At 50.8% G+C, this 18,157-nt stretch overlaps 1 long non-coding RNA gene across 1 annotated transcript; it reads left to right on the forward strand.

The window, feature by feature from the left end:
* The first annotated feature begins 7,420 nt into the window (after positions 1-7,420).
* LOC110132362 (uncharacterized) lies at positions 7,421-17,497 on the forward strand. The gene is made up of 3 exons (XR_011489777.1): positions 7,421-7,506; positions 15,775-15,930; positions 17,158-17,497. It is a non-coding gene; the product is annotated as an uncharacterized lncRNA (long non-coding RNA).
* The last annotated feature ends 660 nt before the right edge of the window (positions 17,498-18,157 follow it).

Here is an 18,157-nt window from a genome sequence, read left to right on the forward strand (position 1 = left end):
GATGGGAATACCAGACCACCTGATCTGCCTCCTGCAAAACCTGTATGCAGCTCAGGAAGCAACAATTAGAACTAGTCACGGAACAACAGACTGATTTCAAATAGGAAAAGGAGTACGTTAAGGCTATATACTGTCACCCTGCTTATTTAACTTACATGCAGAGTACATCATGGGAAACACTGGGCTGGATGATGCACAAACTGGAATCAAGATTGCCAGGAGAAATATCAATAACCTCAGTTATGTAGATGACACCACCCTTATGGCAGAAAGCGAAGAACTAAAAAGCCTCTTGATGAAAGTGAAAGAGGAGAGTGAAAAAGTTGTCTTAAAGTTCAACATTCAGAAAACTAAGATCATGGCATCTGGTCCCATCACCTCATGGGAAATAGATGGGGAAACCGTGGAAACTGTGAGAGACTTTATTTTGGGGGGCTCCAAAATCACTGCAGATGGTGATTGCAGCCATGAAATTAAAAGACACTTACTTCTTGGAACAAAAGTTATGATCAACCTAGACAGCATATTAAAAAGCAGAGACATTACTTTGCCAACAAAGGTCCATCTAGTCAGGCTATGGTTTTTCCAGTAGTCATGTATGGATGTGAGAGCTGAACAGTGAAGAAAGTTGAGCACGGAAGAATTGATGCTTTTGAACTGTGGTGTTGCAGAAGACTCTTGAGAGTCCCTTGGACTGCAAGGAGATCCAACCAGTCCATTCTAAAGGAGATCAGTCCTGGGTGTTCATTGGAAGGTCTGATGTTGAAGCTGAAACTACAATACTTTGGCCACCTGATGTGAAGAGCTACTCACTGGAAAAGACCCTGATGCTAGGAGGGATTGGGGGCAGGAGGAGAAGGGGACAACAGAGGATGAGATGGTTGGATGGCATCACCGATGTGATGGACATGAGTTTGAGTAAACTCCAGGAGTTGGTGATGGACACGGAGGCCTGGTGTGCTGCAGTCCATGGGGCCGCAAAGAGTCGGACATGACTGAGCGACTGAACTGACTGACTGACTGAGGCATTGAACGCACAGGAAGTCGAGTCTAGTTGTTCATGCAGAAAAATTTACTAAACAGCACTTGCAAAGCCCCCTGAATTGTTGAGTGGATTTGGGCTTGGCTAGAGATTCAGGCTTAATTAAGCTCAGTTTCCAGGAATAAGGCCTCAAACTACGCTGCATGCTTCTGCATGCTTAGTTGCTCAGTCGTATCCGACTCCTTGTGACCCTGTGGACCATAGCCCGACAGGCTCCTCTGTCCATGGATTTTTTTCAGGTGAGAATTACTGGAGTGGATTGCTGTATGCCCCTCCAGGAGATCTTCCTGATCCTGGGACCTAACCCGCATCTCCTGTGTCTCCTGCATGCACTGCAGGTGAATTCTTTACCCACCCAGCCATCAGGGAAGCCCAAACCATGCTGCAGCACTGGCGTAATAAGACAACTGTCACCATCACATCCTCCACCTGATACCCCTCTGCCCCAGGAACTGCAGACCCTTGGGAGCCCACCACCTCCGTCACGACAGCGAAATACAGAGACTCCTCACGGAGCCTGTTCCCTCCGAATGCAAGCCTTGTGAGCGAGTGTCAGACCCAAGGCCCCAAGGCCACTGGCCTGCAGGCTTCCAGAAAGGCTGGGAATTAAGAGTTCTGATGCTTGCTCCGGGAGGCAGAACCTGTACTGTGGGAATTTCTTCCAGTATAGAAAGATTATCCAAAAGATGCAGGGAGGCTGTGAATATGACAAGTGTCCCCTGCAGCTCCTGCTGATGGAGGGGGTACCACACACCAAGCTCCGACATTATCTCATCTTATCCTCACACTCACCCTCAGAGGTAAGGACAATTACCATCCCTGCTTTGTGGAGACAGAAACTAAGGATCATGTGTTTAATTAAATGTAATAAATAAGATCTCGCAGCTGGGGAGTGGCAAAGCCAGGAACAAGTCAAGATCAGTTCAGCTCAGTTCAGTTACTCAGTTGTGTCCGACTCTTTGCGACCCCATGGACTGCAGCACACCAGGCTTCCCTGTCCATCACCAACCTCAGAGCTTGCTCAAACTCACATCCGTTGCGTCGGTGATGCCACCCAACCATCTCATCCTCTGTTGTCCCCTTCTCCCACCTTCAATCTTGCCCAGCATCAGAGTCTTTTCCAATGAGTCAGTTATTTGCATCACGTGGCCAAAGTATTGGAGTCTCAGCTTCAACATCAGTCTCTCCAATGAATATTCAGGACTGATTTCCTTTAAGATTGACTTATTGGATCTCCTTGCAGTCCAAGGGACTCTCAAGTGTCTTCTCCAACACCACAGTTCTAAAGCATCAATTTTTCAACACTCAGCTTTCTTTATAGTCCAACTCTCACATCCAAACATGACTACTGGAAAAACCATAGCTTTGACTGTATGGACCTTTGTTGGCAAAGTAATGTCTCTGCTTTTTAATATGCTATCTAGTCTGCAGTCACCATATGCAGTGATTTTGGAGCCCAAGAAAATAAAGTCTGTCACTGTTTCCATTGTTTTCCCATCTATTTGCCATGAAGTGATGGGACCAGATGCCATGATCTTAGCTTTTTGAATGTTGAATTTTAAGCCAGTTTTTTCTCCTCTTTCACCTTCATCAAGAGGCTCTTTAGTTCCTTTTCACTTTCTGCCATAAGGGTGGTGTCATCTGCATATCTGAGTTTATTGATATTTCTCCCAGCAATCTTGATTCCAGCTTGTGCTTCTTCCAGCCCAGCATTTCTCATGATGTACTCTGCATATAAGTTAAATAAGCAGGGTGACGATATACAGCCTTGATGTACTTCTTTCCCAATTTTGAACCAGCCCATTGTTCCATGCCTGGTTCTAACTGTTGCTTCTTGACCTGCATACAGGTTTTGCAGGAGGCACTTCAGGTCTGGTATTCACATCTTTTGAAGAATGTTCCAGTTTGTTGTGATCCCAAGGTCAAAGGCTTTAGCATAGTCATTGAAGCAGAAGTAGATGTTTTTCTGGAATTCTCTTGCTTTTTCTATATCCAGTGGATGTCAGCAATTTAATCTCTGGTTCCTCTGCCTTTTCTAAATCCAGCTTGAACATCTGGAAGTTCTTGGTTCATGTACTGCTAAAGCCTGACTTGGAGAATTTTGAGCATTACTTTGCTGGCATATGAAATGAGTGCAATTGCGTGGTAGTTTGAGTATTTTTTGGCATTGCATTTCTTTGGGATTAGAATGAAAACTGACCTTTTCCAGGCCTGTGGCCACTGCTGAGTTTTCCAAATTTGTTGGCATATTGAGTGCAACACCTTCACAGCATCATCTTTTAGAATTTGAAAGAGCTCAACTGGAATTCCATCATCTGCATTAACTTTGTTTGTAGTAGTGCTTCCTAAGACCCACTTGACTTCTCACTGCAGGACGTGTGGCTCTAGGTGAGTGATCACACCATTATGGCTATCTGGGTCATGAAGATCTTTTTTGTATAGTTCTTCTGTGTATTCTTGCCACCTCTTCTTAATATCTTCTGTTTCTGTTAGGTCCATACCATTTCCATCCTTTATTGAGCCCATCTTTGCATGAAATATTCCCTTGGTATCTCTAATTTTCTTGAAGAGATCTCTAGTCTATCCCATTCTATTGTTTTCCTCTATTTCTTTGCATTGATCACTGAAGAAGGCTCTCTTATCTCTCCTGCTGTTCTTGAAACTCTGCATTCAGATGAATATATCTTTCCTTTTCTCCTTTGCCTTTCACTTCTCTTCTTTTCTTAGCTATTTGTAAGGCCTCCTCAGACAGCCATTTTGCCTTTTTGCGCTTCTTTTATTGGGGGATGGTTTTGATCCCCACCTCCTGTACAATGTCACCAACCTCTGTCAATAGTTCTTCAGGCATTCTGTCTATCAGACCTAAACCCTTGAATCTATTTGTCACTTCCACTGTGTAATTGTAAGGGATATGATTTAGGTCATACCTGAGTGGCCTAGTGGTTTTCCCTACTTTCTTCCATTTCAGTCTGAATTTTGCAATAAGGATAATCAGGAACAAAAATTCCTTCTACCACCAGCTCTCCTAGCACTGAGAACTGCATTCTAGGTAGCAGAGTTAACATATGAACCAGTTGCAAAGCAACCGAATGCCAAAAATCACACCTAACACTAATTCACATTTAATGATCATTCATTCTTTCATTCCATACATGTTTGAGTGTAGACTATGTGGTGGGCAATATTCTAGCACTGAGAGGAGAGTCATGGGTCCTGCCTTCTTGGAGAGTCTTACCATCCATTGATGGATACACAATAATATATATAATACAGCAGGTGGTGGGTATGGAGCTGGGTTGCCATGCCCTCTCCAGTATTCTTGCCTAGAGAATCCCATGGACAGAGGAGCCTGGCGGGCTACAGTCTGTAGAATCACAAAGAATCAGACACAACTGAAGCAACTTAGCACACACACACACACACACACACGTGTGTGTGTGTGTGTGTGTGTGTGTGTGTGTGTAGATTGGACACTCCTGAAGCAGGGGAAAGTGTAGGGAGTTTCTGGAAGAAGGAAGATATTTCATATAACAGGTCAGGGAAGCCCATGTGAGGAGGTAACCTGTGAGCAGAGCCCTGAATGAAGTGAGGGAGGAAGCGCATCCCAGACACAGCAGGTGCACGTGCAAAGGCCCTGGGGCTGAGGTTAGGTTGGAACAGGATGCATGCAGGGCAAGTAATAGAAAATGAGGCCAAAGAGGTGGCAGAACCAGATGCTGGATGGTCTTCCAGGCTTAGGCTTTTATTCAGAGCAGGGAAATGGCATGATCTGACTCCTGTTTTAATGGGATCCCTCAGGCTGCTGGATTGAAAACAGACCTCGGGGAGGCAAGGCTAGAAGAGGGGACACGAGAGAGGGTGCTCCTGCAATAATCCGGTGGGAGATGGCCTGGGACCAAGGCGGCCCGGCGAGCACTCAGAAGCACATTCATCGGCTCAGATATATCCCCAAGAGCAGCCAGCCATCACCATGAGAGGAGCCCAGGAAACATTACCAACACATGCAAAAAGATGGAGGTCAGAAAGGGAAAGTGAGCGTACACCTGTAGAAAGCCCAGTTGAGAAAATCTCCGATAAGTGAGCCCAAACCCGAGCCGCTGCAATGCTGGAAAAGTGGAAATAATCCAATTCAAGGCTCTTCAAAGCAAGCTTTATGGTGATGAGCATCTCCATAGCTTTGTGGACATGCCTGGGGTCCCCTAGGATGGTGCCACGAGTTTGGGCGTCACCACTCACTGCCTCCGGCAGCTCTGTGCTCAACTGTTTAATATATACCAGATTAAGATTTCTTCTGAAGGGTCACACACATACACACATGCTCAAAATGACCTGAAAAAAATACTTACCCAAACTTCACTCTCTAATGAACCAACCCCGTGTTCTGATTCTGTGGATGACGTCTTGGGAATATTTGCACTGCTGGTAGATACAGGGCAAAGACCACGTGAGCAGGAGCTTCATCTCAGCGATTCTCCCCAGAGAGCTGCATCCAGTGTCTACACCGTGTGATGGACCATGAGCCACCACCGTCATCTTATTAATAATAATACACATTATTAGGTGTGCTCATTTCCTTTCTATGAAAGGACAAAAGCCTGGGAAGAAAGAAGGTGAGTCCAGAGGCCTAGAATGTCTAATCTACTAGTAGAAAAGCTCAGTAAGGAAGGAAATGAGACTTCATGTGCCCTCACGTGGGCCTTCAGCCACTGAACACTTTTTTATATATGAGAAAGTAAAGATACTTATAAAGGTGTTATTGGATGTTTGATTTTAACATTGTCTTTGTAGTAGACACATGCCCATATACACTTGTTTTGTTCTCCATTTCATCATAAATACAAGAAGATGAAAGTAGAAGGGCTAATTCCTAACTCAGTCTATGAGGCTAGGATTACCTTAACACCAAAAACAGACAATGGCATTATGAGAAGACTACAGACTGGTATCTCTCATGAACATAGACACAAAAATTATCCACAAAAATCTTAGAAAACAAATGCAAAGCTAACTGCCTTCTGGTTTCCCACTGTATCCTCAGCACCTAGAACAATGGCTGACACATAGCAATTATTTATAAATACTTTTCAGTGAATTGATTGGCTCCCAAGGCAAATTAGAATCATATCCCATCCCCAACCTCCAAGTAAATTACAGGCGAGGCTTGTGGCCATAAGATCTTCATGGAGAAGACCAGTCACTTTTCCCCCTCTGCCCTCCTGTCCTCCACTAGCCCAGTTCAGCCCCTTCACTCTGATCACAGCCTCTAGTCTTGAGCCCCTGGGTCCCATCAACTGAAGAAAAATGCACAACCTAAGTTGCAGGTTATGTTTTATCACGGACCTTACTGAGAACTATAGCCTGGGAGACAGCCTCTCAGGTAGCTTTGAGGAATTGCTCTGAAGAGGTAAGGGAGGATCCAGTATGTGTAGGAGTTTTTGCTGAAAAAAAAATGTAGTCAAACTTTAAAAGAGTACTAATCACTAATCATAAAACGATCTCTCAAGTTAATAATCTTAGTGATTTTCTATGTACGAAAAGATGCAAGAGTCTGAGTTCCTTAGTTATACATCTTAGGGCTTCCCTGGTGGCTCAGAGGTTAAAGCATCTGCCCGCAATGCAAGAGACCTGGGTTTGATCCCTGGATTGGGAAGATCCCCTGGAGAAGGAAATGGCAACCCACTCCAGTACTCTTGCCTGGAAAATCCCAAGGATGGAGGAGCCTGATAGGCTACAGTCCACAGGGTCGCAAAGAGTTGGACACGACTGAGCGACTTCACTTCTTTATACATCTTAACTATCGAGAACCAGTATCCTGTTTTTCTTCACTCTGAATTCCCCCAAGGGTGCACCATTGGGTGCATCTGCAGTGGCTGATGGCAGGCAACACTTGTTGTTTCATGGAATGGCAGCTAGTATTTTTTGTCCACAGCCCACCTTGGAGTAATTGCAATGTGCAGATCTAATTGTTCGCCTTCTGTTTAAAATCTGTCATCATCTCCATGTCAGGTGTTCATTGATTTCTATACTGAGGTCAACATTTGTTGATGACTCCTTGGGTGACTAGAGGAGGTAAAGGGTGGGCTGAACAAGCATGACTCCTAAGACAACCCTTTTCTTTTCAGCCAGAGAAGCCTCACTCGTATAAGCTGTCCCCAGAGGCAGTGAGATGAAAGAAAGGCAAGGCTTATAAAGCCAACCTTTGTATGTACACATCCAACTCTGTAGATCTCTGCGACCCTATGGACTGTAGCCCACCAGGCTCCTCTGTCCATGGGATTTGCCCAGCCAAGAATCCTGGAGTGGGTTACCATTTCCTTCTCCAGGGGATCTTCCCAACCTTGGGACTGAACTTGTGTCTCCTGTGTCTCTTATATTGCAGGCAGATTCTTTACCTCTGAGCCACTGAGGAAGTCCTGAGTTCAAATCCTGACTCTGCATCTCTCAAGCTGTGTGACCTTGGCCAGGTTTCTCAACTCCTCTGATCACTTATTTCGCTAATGAAGCTAATATTATTACCATGTACTTGATATCACAGGGTCTTCCCAGATGGTGAAGAATCCTCCTGCCAATGCAAAAGATGAGGGTTTGATCCCTGGATGCGGAAGATCTCCTGGGGGAGGAAAAGACAACCCACTCCACTACTCTTGCCTGGAGGGTCCCATGGACAGAGGAGCCTGGTGGATGCGCTACAGTCCAAGGGGTCACAAAGAGTCAGACACGACTGAGTGATAGCATGTACATGATATCACATGTTGCTAATAATACACTTACTATCTGAAAATGGAGCTACTGACAGTGCCTATCTCCTAAGGCTGTTGGAAAGATTCAATACGTTTCTTCAGATAAAGCACTTTGGACAGTGTCTGGCCTGTAGTAAGTGTTCAGGAAATGTCGGATATTACTGTAAATGCACTTCCGTATTGGATTAGTTTGCCCTGACTAAAAGGAAAAGCTGGGAAAATTTGTTTTTCATACTTTACATTGCAATTATTCTTATATAAGAATATTATATGTGCTTGAAGTTTCTTGAGGGAAGCTTCTCTCTTATGCTGGAGGTTTTTTGAGGGCGAAGATCACATTTAGCTCTGTGTCCCTGACACCTTGAACGGTGCTTGGCAAAGAATAAGTGAAGTCGCTCAGTCGTGTCCAACTCTTTGCGACCCCATAGACTGTAGCCTACCAGGCTTCTCCATCCATGGGATTTTCCAGGCAAGAATAGGCCTTCCATAAATGCACACAGGGAGGGTGGAGAGAAACTGCCCAGTTGTTTTCCAGGGCTGCCCTCAGAGCCCTTGGCAGCATGTCATACTTATGAGCTGCCACCAGGTGCCGCCCTTGTCTCTGAAATGGGGGTACCTCCTGGCCTTGTGCACCGGTCCAGCCTCAGACAAGGGCGCGGGAAGGGACAGGGAGGATGCTGCTGGCTCAGTGGATGGGCGGGAGGCGAGTTTTTCAATATCCAGGGGAAGGCACTGAGAGAAGCATGAAAAATCTCACCATAGCAAGCCTCATGCACTGTGGAGTCCTCAGGCCTGGGTTCTGGCCCTTTCAGGGAACGACACCAGGAGGGTCCCTTCACCCCTTTAAGCCTGTTTTCCTCATCTGCCAAGTGGGGGCAATAATGCTACCACTGGACATAGGCAGGCCCTACTGGATAGTCGATAAAGATTTGATCTGCTTTCTAGTTTCCTTGCTCGTCTTTAAGTTGAACTTTCCCCTGCATTTGGAGGGATGCTGGGGGCATACTGGACACACTTTTGGGTGACTCTTTTGAGCCCACTTGGATAGAATGAAGATCTTTCTCAAGGCAACCATGCTAGGGCTAAGGGGATAAGGGCACGGAGTAGATGGTCCTCTCTTATCTCTGTCCCCTCAGCCTCTTTGGCTGTGTGACTCAAGCAAATCCCTTCTCCTCTCTGGGTAATTCTCTCCTGAAATGGGATGGGCAAAGGTCAGGAGTTCACAAGCTGATCTTTAGCAGTAGATACTGCATTGAGGCACATCCCCTGTGGAGTCAGATGTGGAAGCAGATAAAGTAAGACTGTCACGGTCTGGAGGGGCCAGGAGAGGAACTATGAGCCCTCTGATCACCCCGCCCTTGCAGTGACCCTGGGCATCCCCCAAGGTCCCCTCCAAGTGCAGTCGGATGACTCTGCAGGTCCTCCTTTCCCGGCCATGTCGCTGTCCTCACACCCCCAGGACTTCCCATCCCCTGAACTTTCCTCGCAGTCTCAGGCCCAGGGAATGTGAGGCCTGGAAGCGAGTCCCTGGCAGGGGCCACCAGCTTCATCCATCACTTTTTGTAGATGGAAAAGTGATGGAGAGGAGATCAGGGACTAGTCCCAGGTCTCCAGAGCCTGGGAGGTGGCTGACCTGGGGCTGGAAGCCAGGTCCACGGACTTCCCGGCCTGAGCTGGGTCCTCCCCACCAAACTGCACCCCACCTCCGGCCCTCACCTTCGAGCCTCTCCCAGGCTGCTGGAGAGGGGGCTGGATGTCTGTAGGTGCCGGCCTTGGTGTTGGGGCCAGTGGGATGCCAGCCGGTCTCCAAACGTCACCAGCTTCACGGTCCCCTCCCGGTGGCTAATCAGCTCCAGGCCCAGCCCGCTGTAGCTCCCAGGATGCTCTCGAGCTGGGACCTCACTCCAGCCAGCTCCCGACTACCCGGAGCTGGGATGAGCCCTGCCTCCAGGCCTGCCAAGGTCACTGCCCAGCCCTATCCAGCCCTTGCTTCTCCTGACTCTTTCTTTCGCCACACTCTGCCCTCTTGAGGACGTTTGAGGAATTACCCAGGCCCTGCGGGGCTCACCGCGCTCACTAGACCTGGCCCTTGCAGGGCCGCCCTCGAGTTGCCATCTGCCCGCAGAACACACAGACAGGTGCACTCAAAACCTCTGCCAGCCCGCCTTCCCTCCAAACAGATGCCTGACTACAGCCTCCACGCCACCTGCCCCACCTGTAGCCCAGACCGCAGGCCGTCTCACCCAGACAACCGTGGCTGCCAGCCTACTTCCTCTAGCTCTCCTTCAGGTCCGTTCTCAGCCAGCATCCTGGAGCCGTCTGTTGAAGCTGAAGACGCCATCCGGCTCCAGCCTGCTGAACTCCTTACCCAGCCTCAGCCTGCATGCCCTGGGCCCTGTTCTCCTCACCCCCTGTCAACTACTCCTTCCCCCGTAACTCACCAAGTTCTGGCTGCACCAGCCTCCTCTCTAGTGAGACATTGGTACCCATCCCAGGACATGCGCACTGGCTCTTCCCCTTGCCTGGACGCCCCTTCCTCCAGAGAGCTACATCATCCAGGGCTCAGCTCAAAAGTCGCTTCTCAAAGAGGCAGCTTTAAGGACTTGCCCATGGGGACCGTTGGCCCTGCCCCTCCCGTGTCATTCCACCGTGTCTTTTCCTTGCAGCTCTTACCAGCAAAAATCGTTTTGCCCTGTCTCTCACCTCCTCCATACCCACGTGTATGCCCGTGAGGCAGGACTGTGTCTCCTTGCCCTAATCTGAGCCTCTCTCTCTCTCTCTCTCTCTCTGTAGTTGCTAAGTCGTGTCTGACTCTTGCAAGCCCATGGACCATAGCCTGCTAGGCTCCTCTGTCCATGGGATTCTCCAGGCAAGAATCCTGGAGTGGGTTGCCAGCACTGATCTGAACCTAGAGCAGTTCTAACCACGGAAGAGGTGCTTGTGGCTGGACTGCATGAATAAATGCGTGCCTCATGCGTGCAGACTGTCCAGGAAGGTTGTTGTTCAGGCACTCAGTCCTGTCCAGTTCTTTGAGACCCCATGGACTGCAGCGCTCCAGGCTTCCCTGTCCTTCACCATCTCCCGGAGTTTGCTCAAATCCATGTCCATTGAGTTGGTGATGCTATCTAACCATCTCATCCTCTGCCACTGCCTTCTCTTTTTGCCTGCTATCTTTCCCAGCATCAGGGTCTTTTCTCATGAGTCAGCTGTTTGCCTCAGGTGGCCTAAGTATTGGAGCTTCAGCTTCAGCATCAGTCCTTCCAGTAAAGGACTTTGGGGTTTGGCGGGAAGGCAGGACACACGATGTGCAGACACAGAAACACCAGGTGGGAGGGGAGCCTGCCGGGTGTCTGTAGCCACGTCAGACGACCTCCTGAGCTTGATATCCTGCCTGGAAGCACAAGAAATCACGGACCAGGTGAGGAGTAAAGAACCCCAATTGCCCCGAGGTGAGCTCCACGGGCAGGCAGTTAGGATGTGCGCCCCTGTAGTTCCAGAAGATGACTTTAAAAACCTACAAAGACCCAGCAGTACCCAGCATTGAGTCACAGAACTAGAGAGCTGTTAGTCCCCTTTTCTCCTTTCCCTCCTTCTGATTAAGTCCAGGAGCAGGTCTCAGTTTTCTGCTCCTCCATCTTTAACTCCCCTTGGACATTCCCAACCTCCTCTGCTAACTGCAGCCTCCTATGATTCACACCTCTCTGGTCTCTCCCCCAGCTCGCTTGGCTGCTCACGCAAAAACACTCCTGCCTCAGGGCCTTTGCACTGGCTGTTCTCTCTAACCTGAATTCTCTTTTCTTAAAAAAAGAAAGAAAGAAAGAAAAAAGACCCGCGTGGCTCTGTCACCATTCCCTTCAAAGCTTTGCTCAAATTCACATCAAGACCCTCCCACCACCACTCCCAATGCTCGCTAATGTAGCACCCCTTCCTTCATCTGCTATTTCTTTCCAATTGCTTTATTCTAGCACCAGAACAGTGGCTGGCACATGGAAGGAACTCCCAGGACAGCTGCCAGCTGAATGGGCAGAAGGAGGAGGGGGGTGGCAATGGGACTGCAGCCTTGGGCAGGAGACAGGTTCCAGTGAGACTAGCAAAACTATTTTAACTTCCTGGTATTTATTTTTCTGGTTCCCTTTTATTTCTTATGGCAAACAATACTGCAATTTTCCATTTGTAGAAGTGATTTAAAATTCCCTTTTAAAATAAATTCACTGAATTAGAAAGTGTACATTGATCTCAAGAATAATATACAGTTAACAGAGTTACAGGTGGGAGGTACACGTGGCAGAAACTGGAAAGGGGGAACAGGAGTGAGTGAGGCTCGCGAATGCTGGAGTCCAGGCCTCCCATTTGACAGATGGGTAGGTTGAGGCCCAGAGCCTGAGTTGCTCATTCAAGGTCAGAGAGAAGGTTAACATCAAGGTGAACACATATAGCCTGGTCTTCCAATTTCAGGTGTGGCTTTTTGCATTTCCTTTCTAAATTCTTTGTTCCATCCATCAGTGGACACTTAAGGGGTGCCCAGGGCTATTAATAGCTTGTGCTGAAGATAACAGAACTGAGGACCAATGTTAATGACTTTATCTCCTTCACCAGAACAGTGTCTGACAGGAGGCACGTTTTAGACGCATGAGTAGAGAGAAAAGAACACATTGAACCCCAAATCCTTCCCTAATGAGCACCTAGTGCTTCCGGGGAGAGGGACCAGACCCAGGGCGGCAGGGGCAGGCTGTGGAGAACACCTGTTGGCATAAATCTCTGATGAGAGGTGCCCCAGTCTACTGTGGAGGAGCAGTGGGGAGGAGGGTGCGCCCTTTGGGATCTGTGGGGCAGGCTGGGTTGCAGGGAGCAGCAGAGCGCAGAGCTTGGGTGGATTCCTTCCTCCTGAGGACATCCGTGGCCATGGGCTCTAGCGTGGGAGTGGAAGCTCAGGCCCCGCGTCTGACAGCTCTGGCCTGGAATCTGGCCGTTTCCACTCACCAGCACCACCTTCTTTATCATCTTCAGCATCTTCCTCCCTCTCTAAAAGGCTGACATCAGGATTGAATGAGAAAGTCCTCCCAGAGCGCTTGTTGTAGCATCTGATCCATAGATGGAGCTCAGAAAATGCTAATGCCTGGTACTTTGGGATAGCGGGGTCAGGTTCATTGACGGGTTAGGAGTACCAAGAGGTCTACTCTGCATATTTCTTGGTAGCAACTTTCCAAAGCTGTCCGTTCCTATTTCTTTGAGGAGAATCAGTGACGCTAAAAGGTCCTGCCCCTTTGAGTTTGGAGCTGGAGAGTCTGGGGAGGCTGCATCAGGAGGCTGGAGAGAGCTCAGGATTAAATGGGTGATGGAAAGAATCTCAGAGGGTCCAAGCCCATTGCCATGACTACATAACTGAGTGGGGACTAGAGGCCAAGTGCATGGGTCCCCTGTTCTGTGTTCTGCCCACAGTTCCTAGCAGCTTCCAGACTTAAGAAATGGAAGTTTACTTGCCCTGGCCAGGTCTTTGAGAATTGACACGTCACCCTGGCATTGTCGCTGAGCTGGCCCTGAATGACTGAGGACAGAACCAGAGCCTCAGTTTACCCCTCTGCAGAATGGGGAGAAAAGTACTGTCTAGTCCATCTCACTCGGTGACCTGAAAGTCAAATGAAACCGTTCTTCTTTCTCTTTGATTCGTCCTCCAGTCATTTCGATTATTCTGATTTCCGGGCTGCATGGCTCAGCCTCTGGGGGCCAGGGGACACCTAAGGACAGAACAGATGCTCCTTGGGGCCTGAAGACTCGAGGAGCAGGGTCTCAGAGGTCAGGCCTCGGGGCTCTGCGGAAGCGTGGGGACTCTTTCCCAGGGCCCCGCCAGAGAAGAATTTATGGTTTGGCCTGCAACGTGGTGAACTGCTAAATATGCAGATTATGGGTACAAATCCGGGGGTGGCTGGAAAGGCAGCCAGGCGGGGAGGCAAGGCGGGGGGGTGGGGGGCACTGGAGGTCTGGCTGCCGGACCATGTGTGGGGGTGGGGCCTGGCTGTTCCAGATGGGGCTGCAGATGTGCGTATGGTGGGCGTTCCAGGGTGGGGGGAGCTTGGCCCCCATGGCCTCACCCCACCTCCTTGCCCTCCCCGGGCCTCCAGACCAGGCCCGCTGAGCTGTTCCCCTCAAGGTTCCAGCCACTGAGACCCTCCGGGCACTGGCTCCTTGAGCGGCTGGACAATGGGAGAAGTGGGAAGAATGGGGAAGAAGGGCCCGTTGATTGCTCAGATGGGGAAATCAAGGCACAGAGACGTGGTAGGATCACGTCCCTGAGGCCACAGGGCAAGTTGGTGACCAGGTCTGAAAGCCAAGGCTGGTCTCTGGACTCTTGGTTGGCCCCAGGCACGCCTGAGCGGGGAGAGGGGTGACTCAGCCCGTGGGAGCTCGGATTCATATTCCAAACAACCCAGGGCACAAGGTGGGGGGTGGGGGGTCATCGCCATCTCACACGTGAGGAAGAGGAGACACGCTGCCCGAGGCGCCCCGCTGGAGGCATAGAGCTGGGTCTGTCCCAGGGCTGGGGAGGCAGGAAGGGGCCTCCGCACTGAACACGGGCCGGCATCCTTAGACCAGCTGGAAGTTTCTGGAAAACAAAGCTGGGTTGCCAGAGGGGAGAGGAGTTGGGATGCAGCTGTAGTTTAGTTAAAGTTTAGTAGCACGAAGCTGCAGAGGGTCCGACAGTCCCAAAGGCGTGTACCGGGCGGGTGGCGTCGATGGGGCGACGGGGCATCAGGAAGGCCAGTCATTCCTTCAAGGGAGCCCGCCTTCGGGTGAACTCATAGCACATGGACTTGAGGTCGTGGGTCCCTACCCAGCGTGCAAGAGAAGGCAGTGCTGAGCGCTGAGACCGGAACCTTCCCTCGTCCTTGGACGAGGTCCCTCAGCCTGACCCACGGCTAGTCCTGACGATTAGGCAGGCTGCCCCGGTGACTCAGCTGGTAAAGAATCCGCCTGCAATGCAGGAGACCTGGGTTTGATCCCTGGGTCGTGAAGATCCCCTGGAGAAGGAATAGGCTACCCACTCCAGTGTTCTGGCCTGGAGAAGCCTTGGTGCGCAAAGAGTCAGACATGACTAAACGACTTTCACTCCGAGGATGAGGCAGACCGGTGGTGCCTGGGGTCCCACCCCATCCAGCTGGGTTACCAAACCACAGGAGCCCCACCTGTGCAGAGGAGATGGCCCACTGTTCCGAGCATCCTGTTCCTGGGTCCTGAACCCCCTCCCACTTGGCCTAACGGGGAGCAGGATGGCAGCTGGGAGGCAGGACATCAGAGACTCAAAGTGGCAGGCGCTGGGATGGAAGGGCAAACCCAGCAGTAGGAAACGAGGAGTGAAATCGGAAACACTGGGCCCTGGGAGACAGAGCCCACTCAGGCATCTGAGTCAACAAAATACTCCCAGGACCACCGGGTGTTTTCTCAAGGCCAAGGGGCACTGCCCAGGACATGACCGGCAGAGGTGAATGCAGACACCCTCATCACCCGCAGCAAGGGCTGCCAGAGGCAGCGTGACGGCTGGCCCGGCCCCTCCTCCCTCACAGCAGAATTCTGCCCCCAAGGACTCTATTCCACCCACTCGGGGGCCTCCACACTGTACCTTTGAAGGCACACATGGCTTTGGGGGAGGTATTCTCAAGGACAGAGTAAGCTAAGCATGAACTGGAAGTCTGACAGACCCAGGGACGAATCTGAGTCTCTTGTTTGCTATGTGACCTTAGATGAATGATTTAACCTCTCTGAACTGTGTAGAATAAGGGTTGCTACATGCCAGCCCCATAGTAGGTGCTCATTAAAAAGGTCATCCCCCTTCTTCTGCTTCCCCAACTGCTCCACCCCTCCTATGGCCAACACACTATCTAATAAGCTCCTTCTCCCCAAGCGTACTTCTTCCTCAGCGATAACAAGATTATAGGCAAGTGACTAAGTAGCAGTCTTAGTTACCAGGCCCTGTTCTGGGTGTTTCCATCACTGCAGGGGAAACGGAAGCACAAAGTGGTCAAGTCACTCGCTCAAGTTCACACAGCAACGATGAGGCCAAGGAGACCCAAGAACAGATCTGTGGGAACCCAAGGCTTTGCTTTTCACATCGGCCTCTTCTAATGAATCACAGACAGACTTCAGACTGGAGAGGTCAGTAAGGTGCGGGCAGGGCACGGGGGTCTTGGGATGGAGGGCATAGCCTGGTGGGATCTGGAAAAGAGAAGGGGGTTCAAGGGCAGGGTTTGTCTCCTCCCAGTTCTGCAGAGGGGAGGATCTGTCCCACGCTGCTGCGGGGCTCACGGGACTGGGGGGCCTGGGGGAGGGTCAGGTCAGAGCTGTCAGGCAGCCAGGAAGGCCAGGAGAGGGTCAGAGGTGGGCCCGGACCTCAGACACGCACGGGTCCTGCTTGCTGCTCCTGGGAGGGCAGGGATTTCTCCTCTGCTCTTGGGAGAAGCCGAGTTACCAGAAGAACCTTCAGGCGAAGCTCCGAGCTCCCGAACGTGGCCTCCCCACGCTCGCCCCCCACCCCGAGCCAGCCGTAGCAGAAGAGCTTTCATGCTGGGAAAGAACATTTTCTCCCGCATGTCATTTTATAGAGTTCAGCAGAGGCTTTTATTTCTAATTCAGGAAGTGTCCTGACAATAAAGACATCATCGATATATTAACTCACTTCTTCAAAATCTCAAGCACGTTCTGCAGAGAGAGCTTCCAAATGGAAAGCAACATGGCAATAAAGGGAAGTGTGGGCCGGGCTGGCGCTGCATTTACAGTTGGGCTCTGAGCGGGAAGGGAGTGCGGAGGGGGAGGAAAAAGCCTGACAAACCCACCAGGAAAAGCAAACTCCCACCATCCTGTCAAGGCGCTCATTCCACAGTCGGCCTCTGTGACTGGGCATGGCTTCCCTTCACCTCCATCTGCTGTAGCAAAGAAATTGCCAGAAGCCATGGCTCTTGGCCATGCTATTAATGCCTTAGACACACTCGCAGGAGGACATTTGAGCTCATTCTCCAACTTCCAATGGCCTCTGGTCTCTGTGAAGTCTTGTATTGCACACAGACGCCTGTGATAGGGTTTATTTTCAGGGACTCGTTCAATTCAGGCCTCCCAGCATGCTCAGGGGGCTTCCCGGGTGGCGCTAGTGGTAAAGCACCTGCCTACTGATGCAAGAGCTACAGGAGATGCGGGTTCGATCCCTGGGTCGGGAAGATCCCCTGATGGAGATAATGGCAACCCACTCCAGTATTCTTGACTGGGAAATCCCATGGACAGAAGAGCCTAGCAGGCTACGGTCCACGGGGTCGCAAAGGTCAGACATGACTGAAGCAACTTTGCACAGCACACTCTCGGGAGCAGGGGACATCTTTGCCCATTTTACAGGTGTGGAAAACTGAGGCTTGTTCCGTGTCACACAACTCGAAGGTGACAGAGTCAGGATGGTGTCCAAGAGCTCGGACCCAAACGCCCTTGCTGAGTGGAAGACTTTGGTTTCTGAAGGTCAGTGGCGGTGGGTGGGGTTTGGGGGGGCCCTCCAAACTGACAGCCTTCTTTACCTTCAGCTTCAAAGCTGAGCCAACTTCTTGTTAGTGAGAATCCACTCGTCCGTTCATTTATGTGACAGATGCTTGCAGAGAATCTTCTAGAAGCCAAGGCTTGTGCTAGTGTAGGGATAGTCATAAAGGAAAACAGCAAACCTCCTTGATTTTCAGGGTCTGGCCCCCTCTCGCCTACCACCCCTTTCCTTACTAAAGAAGAGGCAGCTTTAACCGCCCCCCCACCCCGATCCTCCTCCAATCCCCCTCCGATCCCTTCCCCCTGATGTGGGCGTGAGACAGAGGCTGGTGCCCCCTACCCGCTCCCCACAGCCCACCTCCCACCTCTGCCCCGGCTCCTTCTGGTTTCAGCTCTGCCTGGGACAGGCCAGGGGCAAGGGGGCCCCCGGGGAGCCTTGAGCCACAGCCAGGAGGGGGCGGGAAGGGAAGCGGGGCCAGCAGAGGTGTGTTTTGAAATCTGCTTCCTTTTGGCCACGCTTGAACTTCCAAGCAGCCGGGTTTGACTGACAGGCGCGGAAAGGGAGCGCCGGCTCCCCGTGGAGCCCCGGGCAGAAATGGGGGGACTCTGTGGGGCTCGGGGCTCCGGGGCGCACATCCTCTGCCTCCTCCCCGCTCTCAGCCAAGCAGAGCCTGGGGGTCGGGGTCCCCCCTCTCTGGGCCCAGGAAGTCCAGGCTGGAGGGTGGAGGTCTTGGAGTCCCAGACAGGAAAATCCCAGAGTCGCTGCAAGCCTGAGCCCTTTCAAGCAGTCTGGTCAACAAGGGCAGGCAGCATTTACTGAGGGCATACTGTTTATTCTTAACCCAGATGCTTATGAAATGAGTCCATC

This window comes from Odocoileus virginianus, chromosome 10, assembly GCF_023699985.2.
Source record: "Odocoileus virginianus isolate 20LAN1187 ecotype Illinois chromosome 10, Ovbor_1.2, whole genome shotgun sequence".
Lineage (NCBI taxonomy): Eukaryota > Metazoa > Chordata > Mammalia > Artiodactyla > Cervidae > Odocoileus > Odocoileus virginianus.